The sequence below is a fragment of the Polyodon spathula genome, chromosome 5 (assembly GCF_017654505.1).
Source record: "Polyodon spathula isolate WHYD16114869_AA chromosome 5, ASM1765450v1, whole genome shotgun sequence".
Taxonomy (NCBI): domain Eukaryota; kingdom Metazoa; phylum Chordata; class Actinopteri; order Acipenseriformes; family Polyodontidae; genus Polyodon; species Polyodon spathula.
In genome coordinates, this window is record NC_054538.1 from 37,771,592 (window position 1) to 37,781,343 (window position 9,752).

General features: G+C 39.7%; 1 long non-coding RNA gene across 1 annotated transcript in view; it reads right to left on the reverse strand.

The window, feature by feature from the left end:
• LOC121315928 overlaps positions 1 to 8,998 on the reverse strand; it is a 32,763-nt gene extending 23,765 nt beyond the window's left edge. Inside the window, exon 1 of the long non-coding RNA XR_005950347.1 lies at positions 8,945 to 8,998. This is a non-coding gene — a long non-coding RNA (uncharacterized LOC121315928). The remainder of the gene's footprint in view (positions 1 to 8,944) is intronic.
• Positions 8,999 to 9,752: the final 754 nt, after the last annotated feature.

The window sequence follows — 9,752 nt, forward strand, 5'->3', positions numbered from 1 at the left end:
CTCTGTGGTCTAAAAGGAGTGATGGGCCATTAAATGGGCTACTGGTACTCACTCTTTACAATATTACCTGCTATGACTTTCATTTGATCTTGTCACAGACCATGTCCCACTCAAGCGTAAAGCACAATGCAGATTATTTTTCCCAGGAAGTAATGGGATTCAGCCTCCACTCTGAGCGGTGGGACAGAAATAGAATGAAGGTAAATCTCCCTCCCGACCTGTGAGGGCGCTAAGTAACAGGAACAAAGTACCCTGGACTGTTTGGCCTGACAATTCATTCCCAGGGTTAAAAGGAAGTTGGTCATCTAGGTGAGGCTTCGGTGCACTAACTCTTTGACCCGGAAGGGAAATGATGTGGCAGCCACGGACTGGGGGGTCATGTGTGACGGTACAAGAAGGGGACGAAGCGTTGTAATCCGTTCCTTTGTTTTGGTTAAAGGACCTGTGTTATACAGTAATCCCATTAGTTGGCAAATTGGTGTACAAAAGGAAAACCGCGTATACATGAATTCCGCGTTTGGCAAATACACCGTTGGCGAGGGATTACTGTACCATGTGAGTGTTTTTTTTTTGTCTCTGTTACTTGTTATTTAGTAGATGGCTAAACACATCTGGAGCTGTCGTCAGAGGCCAGCACAAACCCAGACATCACTTCACTTGTTACCACGATTAATTGTATTTTGCACCGCAAGCACTACAGCACTCACCCAGGACTGGTGACCTTGTTTGTGTATTCTATGTGTGCTATTGACTGTGTTTATTATTTGGTACTGCAACCTCTTTATTTATTCCAGTGCATTAAACATTGTTGTGTATTGCCTGGAATTATTGTTTGGTCACCGGACCAGGATTATAATTAAAAAACAGCTGAGTGGATTACAATTATCTGTCTCCTGATTAAACACTTCATCACTCCTGCAACTGTACACTGCAAGCCACTTTGCCTCAGGGATTTAGGTGGCTGACATGTAATTTACAGTACTCTAATAATATAAATTTTCCTTTTTGGAAATGGCAATTACCTACAAATACACAAAAGAAACATCAAACCAATAACCAGTACTGCTACCAGGTTATCAGTGTCCAAATGATGCCCTGTACCTCTGAAAAATCAAATGTAGGCCTATTTGTTTTTACACACATATTTTACAAAAAAAAAAAAAAAAAAAAAACAGGTAAAGTACCATACTTAAATACACAACCCCCCAAAAAATTTCATTTTCTACAGTTGAAGGCCATAGTAAATGTAAAATAGTTCAGTTTAAAATCATGATTTTAAATCTAATCTGAAAGATAAAAAAAAAAAAAAAAAAAAAAAAAAAAAAAAAAAAACTGAGATCTGCAATATATACTGAACTGGATGGCATGGTATAAATCCTACCACACATTGCTTTTACATACTGTGATAGGTACAATTACTACTAATTAACATGTTTCCATATTTTTCAAAGAATTGTACCAAAAACATGTCACCAAAAAAGAGTGTAAAAAACACATCCATTAAATGAATTACCATTATGTATTTGCACACAGAACTATATTTGAGGATGTTATCAATGTAAAGAAACTAAAAGAAATGCACCAAAAACAGAAGCTGGAACTAGCTAGTCAGTTTATTTACAGTAGCTATTACTGTTTAAAACACAATAAAAGATCAATGATAGGGTTGAGATTCAAAATTAAATACATTTACAGTATCTAAGGAAAAAATTGTTTTACTTTAAAAGAAAAAAAAAATATCATACAATGCTTTGAAACTGTACAGCATAGTAAAGCCTAGATATCTAGAGGCCCATCTGTTTAATCTGATTGATAGCCAAGTGTCTCCATTGGGATCTGCACTGATATCTCTGAACTTCACATCAAGCCCAGAGACCATCACAATCAACAACTTGTCATAACGAAGAGTTGATTTGGGAATATGTTTCAATTTACATTTGAAAGACAACTGTATCTTTATGACATATCCTTCTTAATTTTCTAAAGCGTTACATGTCTACAGTGGAGTTTCACTAGTTACAAAGTTTGAAGCATGTTTATGCCTAAAAGCCACCAATATGCACCCTGAAGTGGCATTAGAATCAAACAATGTTTAATGAACTTATTAATGAACAATAAAAATGATACATTTCTTAAGGATGCAATGGAAAGACTTTACATCAGGCTGCATTAATTACAATGTAGTGCTAAATACAATGTAGTGCTAAATACAAGTGTTAAGTAAAAAAACAGCACTATGCAGCTGGACCATGATTTACCATAGTGTAGGCTGCAGTTTTGGAAAATTTGTTGTTTTGAAATTTAAGAGGTCTTTTTCCCCACACTAAATTCTTCATATTATGAGGCAAATTAGGCAGTTTGACTGACCTGGTGTGTTAATGTCAATTCCGAAAATGCTGTATTTCCCAGGGTAGTATTAACAGTACAGATTTTGTCCAGTATGTTAGTTCAGGTAAATCCAAGTTAAAGCACAGTCTTTAACATAGCCACGCTATTTTATTTCACCGGACAGTCAATATAACTGGTTCTACAGTTTCCACCATAGGACCAAAACACTGCTGCTTATTTGCTTACACATTATAGAGTGACTCAAAGGATGATGTCATTTCTTTTATTTAAATCTTAAAATGTATTTTACATCATTAAATTACTCATCCACGAACATCCACAGAACATCCTGATCCCTCCAGCGGCATCCATTGCTTCAGCCCTTCACCCAGAGCTTTCCCAGCCATGCTGTTCAAAAAGAAAATGCCGGCAGGATTCCTTCCCTTCCCAGCTCTTCTTAAGGGACTGGCCCGTCGCCAGATTATTAAAAACCTTATTTGATAAAGGGATCCAAATCCCACCCGGAAGTGATCGGACCGCATTATTTCAACTTCTGTGCCAGTCTATTTCAGCAGAGACGATTTTCTCCCCTCGCTGCTCCGCCCCCTCGTTCAGCAGCTCCAAGTGCCTATGTTACCATCCCAGAGCCATCAGCAAGTATAGCAGAAGCCCAGCAGCTACCTTCAGCTGAAGAAGCTATGGCAGAGATGCACCAAAAAATTAAGGATGACATGAAGAATGTTATGTTGCCGTTTGCAAACGCCTTGTCTGCAATCAATACTGGTTTAGATTCCACAGACAATCGCTCCAGCACTGTTGCAGTTCCTTTTGCCTCTCATGTGCCACTCTCCAACCCCACCTTCACTGTATCTGTTTCAGTGGCTCCCGCCTAGCCCAGGCAGCTTCGGCTCCACCCCCGGTCCCAACTATCAGCGCCCCAAAGTACAACCGGGCTCCATCATCCACTTCAGGCTCCCAATCTGACGTCACGCCATCCGACGTCACTCCCTTTCCCTGTTGATCCGAAGGTAAATAATTGAAGGTAAAGACATTAATCTGGTTTCTATTCTCATTACTGCATCTGAATTTATTGATCAGAGTTGTCAATTGCGGAGATTTAGCAGTCACACTGAAATCCATTGATCAACTTCTGCTTAAAAATCTGTCCCTTTGCAAATTCATTCTCACATTTTCCATCTCTCAAGACGTCCTGTGTACTGCATACCCCCCATCGGCGCCTAGAGATGGATCTATATGTTTTATGTCGTAGACCTATCGGTGAGATATGAAGGCACCATGTACGAATATCACAAAACCTGAGCAAAAGCAGCCGCTATCTTGGCCAACAATAATATTGCTGATTGTTCAGCCCCCGATATAGATCTGTTCAATCAAATTTTCAGCGGGGTCAAATGCATGCAGGGTATGCACATCCACCACGCACTAGACGACATTCTGCTCATATCCCCCATTTCGCTCCCCCCCCCCCCCCCCCCCCGACTCAAGCAATCTCAAATGTGCGAGCCCTGTTTTCTGCAATAGGTGTCCCACTCTCTGAAGATAAAAACATTGGTCCAGAAACCTGACTAGAATTCCTCAGAATCACCCTGGACACCGTTGAATTCGAAGCCAACCTCACACTCGACAAACAATTTCCAAGTATCAAAATCAATTTCCAAACGCAACCTGTTATCTCTCCTCGGCCACTTCAATTTAGTAATTTGCATTATTCAACATGCGGTACATTCTTATCTCGACTTCTCGCTCTCGCCTGCAAGAAACCTGGATTCTCACATAAAAATCTTCTCAGAAGCAAGAAAAGACATCAGAATGTGGTATACCTTGTTGTATCACTGGAACGGCCTGGTTACAGCAGCAGTTCCATCCCCTCTCCAAGTCCCACCATTCCAGCAGATCATCTTCAATTAAACCCAACCCTCTTCAACCTCCTCCGATCGCCAAGAACCTATATGTTAGCTGTCCTGTCTCCATCCACCTGCTCCTCTTACGCAACAAGCTGGGCAACTTTCTCCACCTTCTGCGCTCAGAACAGGATATCCCCCACCCCCTTTAACAAAAACTTGCATAGCTTGCATAGTTCATGCCTGGGACACACTGCATGTATCTCCAACCTACATTTCAAGAATTCAATTCCACTACTGCAGCATGTCCATCCCTTCACCGACCACTCTCTCCATACCAGCAGTACACCTGACACTCAGGAATCACCAAGAGCATCCCCCCTGCATCTCCTTCCAGACTTCCGATAACCACTGACATCCTCAATACCCTGATATTAATTCTCAGGTCAGGATGTTTCAATCCATTCGATGAATCGTCATGGAAGCAATGTGCATAACCGCCTTCTTTGGATTTGAGAAGTTCAGAATTCAGTCCCCACATCACCAGTTTCCCAGCCATAGGCCTTCACTCCTTTCTCAAGTTCCAGATTAATATTACAAGCTGTTCCTGACAACATCCAAAACAGACAAACTTAGCCAATGTCAGTTCATCCAAAGGTAGACTCTCCTCTCTGCCCTTTCTCCTCTACGTTCATATCTATTAAAAGACCTTTCAGTTCCTTAGACCCCCTCTTCATTGATTGCTCCAAAAACATCATTACCAGAGATGGGTTTTCTTCCCACTGCTCCACTCTTTTCATCAGAGCAGGTCTTTCCCCCCAATTCTACACCACACACTCCTTCAGGATTGGTGCAGCTTCTTCAGAAGCAAGAGCCTGCATCAGCCATCACCTGATCAAGACCATGGGGCGCTGGTCCTCTTCAGCAGTCAACTCCTACATCCGATTTCTGACATACAATATCAGCACACCAGTGTATAGCTAGCATGCCCGGAGTGGGGGCACACTCTCCACCAAGACCACCAGAGGTTTTCCTCTAATAGAAGGGTCTTTTTCCTCTCCGCTGAGTGGATGGCCGACACACAGCTTATTCCACTGACCATCTATTTTAGTTATTTTGTTTGTCATTGTTTGTCTTGCTTTTATGTTATACATTGGTACACTGTCTTCGTTTGTCTTCACAGGTGGGGAGCCGGTGGTCCATTTTTTAGGGAGTCTCACTTCCCCAACCTAGAGTTCCAGTAACTCCACAGGTTCTTTGTGTGGTCTAAGACTACCACTGGCCACACTATTTTTTTGCAGCTCATGCACTGTATCTTGCCTCAAATAAGGCGGCACTGTCTTACTTCCTCCATTATCCTGGGACGTGGCCCTCATACTCTTAGTGCTCAAGTCCCATAACTAACAATTATTTGTGTTCTTTCAGATTCTCTTCCTTATGTCAAGGCTTTGTATGAGATTGAACCTGGTCGGTAACTGGGACCCAATCATGAGGCTCTGCCTATAACAACTCTCCAATAAGTCAGAGGACTGCATTTTCAGAGGCCTGGAGACTGACAGGGCTAGCCTCAACTCCATAGGGAAGCCTCTCTGTTGCAGTCTAACCAATCCTTTTCTCTCCCCTGTTCTAGAGGCCAAGCCTCCAATCCGAATTTGCAAAAACATTCCCTTCCTATCGCAGCCCTGGGTCCTGCCCCATGAAATGTTAACTGTAGTGGAGATCGGGGGGCTTGAGCCAGGGCTTCATCCCTTCCAAATTTCACCTGCCTATTTAAATCCAGTCACAGTCCTGCTCTTTTTCTTGCGTTTGCTTTTTTTCTCCTCACTTTTTTCATATGCCGCTTGTCTCTGTGTCGTTCCCCTCTAGGGGGACTAGTGAGTTTCACTTCCCGACCTAGAGTTCCAGTAACTCCACATAAACGACCTTTGCGGCAGTGATTATCATATTTCAATGACAGTGGTGTTGGAGCCATCTACCACCAGGATAAATATGGCAAAAACTGCCACCTTGGAGACTTGGAGGGGAGCAGCAGCTGAGATAACTAATCTATTGACTGCCACTTAATTGTCATTGGAACGGTTGGGAAATGTGAGAATTGTCGATGTACGTTGTCTACCTGTTACCTAATTTCTGTGTCAAATTACTCTCATGGGGTCGCAGGGATGTGTTCATCATTGTATGACCTGATATTTTTTGATATGTATAAAAACAAAATCAATTTAATCACAAATAAAAGAATAGAAATAACCTCATTGGCACTAAGGTCTGGTCTTGTTCTACTGTTTTTTTTGGAACTGTGGGAATTAAATCAAATACATGTGAAGTAGCTACAGTACAAATAAAGCATGTGGGTAGTTTTCAAATGGTAATAATAACTAACCATGTTTTTATATTTTTCTAAAGTGTACATTTTGACACAGGTAAAAGTTGACTGGTCTCTTCATATTAACAATATGTATGTGATATTCTAGCATTTCCACTTGTGCTGGCAATTCAGCTAGTGCTACTGTACACTAGTTTTCAATTAGACTGGTTGATTAAAGTAATTGAAACCACAGATACAATACTCACTTTAAAAATATGTACAGCAAGGTCATGGTATTTTTTTGAAAAGAGAAGATTCTTTGTTCATGTTACAGAATGAAAAACAAACACCACAAGTGACCTTGAATAACATTGTTTGGTTCTACGTTTGTCGATATGGGGATCACTTTGTAAGTGTTTTCTTTATTACACCTCGTTACTGGTGTGAACCTTCACAAGTTATACAGTATAGATTTTTGTTAGCTGCAGTTTGGGTTATTATGGCATTTCAGAGGCTCGGACCGGAGTTGTAGGGATTCCCGCCATACTTCTCTGAAATAAATAAATGCTTCCGTCATGTGTCTATTTACAATATTTAGCCTGAAAATGATCTTGTCACCAGTACAAGTGTGTCCAGGGGAGGTAGCAATGCACACTCATTGTTTCATTACAAATCACTCTGATTATCTAACAAAATAATATCCATTCACAGAACAGAAAAAACACATATCTGCAACAGAGTACTGTAACAACAAAAAGCAGATTTCAAGTGCATTTTAATCTAAGATTTAAGACAGCATCTACATATCCCATTTCTGAACTCAACCTAGAAAACAGCTTTCTTGTTCCTCATGAAGTTCACATTCAAAGTCAACATACGCTCCTTTAACATTGGATATACGGACAGACATACAGTAAAACATACTTTGGCAATTCTAACAGAAATGTTGACTTAGTGTCACCATAGCCAAAAACACATTCTATCATATTTCTTATAAAATCATTTGTAATGTATTTACCGTATTTGCTAGAGTAAAAGTCGACCTGGTGTAAAAATCGAACCTCCCATTGTGAGGACGAGATTCGGGTATCATTTATTTTTCCCTAAATATACGTATTGGATATCCTCACAGCGTTTGAGCGGCAGATTTGCAAAAACAACAATTTGTTTTGTTTTTTTTGTATAGCCTTGCGACGGGTTACTCCCCGTCCCTGTGCATGTTTTGTATTATTATTTAAATTGCAATCCACCATTACTGTTATTTTTTGTATTTTACTGGTGAGACTGCGTGACTGTCAGCTACTAATTATTGAATTAGCTGACAGTCACGCAGATTTATTAAACTCCTGCCAATTCAATTAAACTGTGTCTGTGTTTCACGTGACAGCTCCTGGATGTAAACAAACCTGGGATTCATTTTTTTTATATATAGACAATGTGACAGAATTGTTTTCGCCAAAAGGTGAGATGTTGCGTTTTGATTTGAGAGAAATTAAAAGTATTTGCTCTGGCAATGAGGGCAACAAGGATTTGCCCACAACAATGCTGCAGGGTCACGCAATAGAAAAGATAATGTTGTTATTATTATGCCCCCCCCCCCCCCCCCCCATAGCGTTCATAATGTCGCCGGTCATCGCAATCAATAAATATAGGCTTTTACTATAAATTATAAATAGGTTCATATATTTGCGTGTGTATTACTCAAACCCGCCCCACACATATGAGTTTGTGGTGTAGGGGTGGGGTTGGGGGACCTCACTCCACTCCACTCCACTCCAGGATTGTATTTTGGGTTTAAAATTCTCGACTTATAATCGAGCAAATGCGGTATGTGATTTGACAGTGCTGTTTCTGAAACAAAGGATTCAACAAAATTCTCCAGCTGCTAGGTATCCAGCCTGTATCTGTATTGTATCACTGCACCAGTGAAGTTTTCTGAATAATTTAATGTCATCTGTAGGCATATGTTTAAAAAGATTTTTATACAATGATTTTTTTAAAAAAATGTTTTTAATGCAGCACAGGTAAACATTGGTTGTAAACCAACACATTAAAACAAATTTGGTCTAAATCAAGGTATCATCTAGAGAATCACTGATAAATGATTACAACACTCAGTACCATATTTCACTTTCCCTGCACCAGCATAAACATTCATGCATGACTGGACTTTGGTTGCCTAGTAACCTATGTATCACAATGTCTGCAGCCTTTTAACAGGAAGCTTTTAACACAAATGTTGTTTCCAGCTGAGAGAGCAGGGAGAGGTTTGATTTTTCTTCCTGGGGATGCTAATCGACATCTGACAGAACACGAGAGAGCCCACATCAATAGTAATGGAAAATGTCAGATGTAAGGTCTATCTGACCTGACAGTACAGTATGTGGCACAAAAAGGCCAAATCTGATGTTGTATATCAGACTGTTAATTATATTTGTATAGCACTTACTTAAATTGAACCAAATGAGCTGTATTCAAGAAAAGGGAAACAGTCATCACGACTCTGAAATAAAAAAAAATAAATAAAAACTCTGAAAATGTAGGCAACAAAGAGTTAGGCCTATAAGTCTATTTACATTTATCATCAACTACTGCACAAATCATCATACCAACTTTGTCGTTGTCTCACAGAACACTAATGTAGCTGAAAAAACTTCCAAAAGTTGGAAAGTTAAATTGAGGGCTTTTCATCTGGTATCATTATAAAATTCTGGTCAAACAATGTCTTTAATCACCAGCATAGACATATAAAAAAAATACATCAGTTAAAAAATACTGAATACTGTTAATTAATCTACTTTACAAATGACATGCCAAAATGTGGGATCAAAATTTCAAGGACACACAAAGGACAATATAATGAATAGCATATACAGTACTGTATGCTATGTATACATATCACGTTCTTCAAAACATTCAAAAGGTATCTGGCAGAATAAAATACTGTACTCATAGTAACTCATACACAGCTGACTACTGGACAGAGCTGTTAGTTTGATGAAACAAAGCAAGCAATACAATAAACTTACAAAAGGTTGCTGGAGTAAAAATCTCTATGTATAACCTCAACACTCAAACTTATTGTTGTCTGCTGTTCTTGTTACAGAATTCCCATTGTTTTCTCACTTTTAAACACAGATAACACATGTACATATTTTCAATCTTTTATAATCTACAGAAGATTAAAACAGAAAATTGGGATCCATGGGGGACTTGTGGGTGAAAAAACTCCACTTTCCCAAAGCTAAAATGGCACT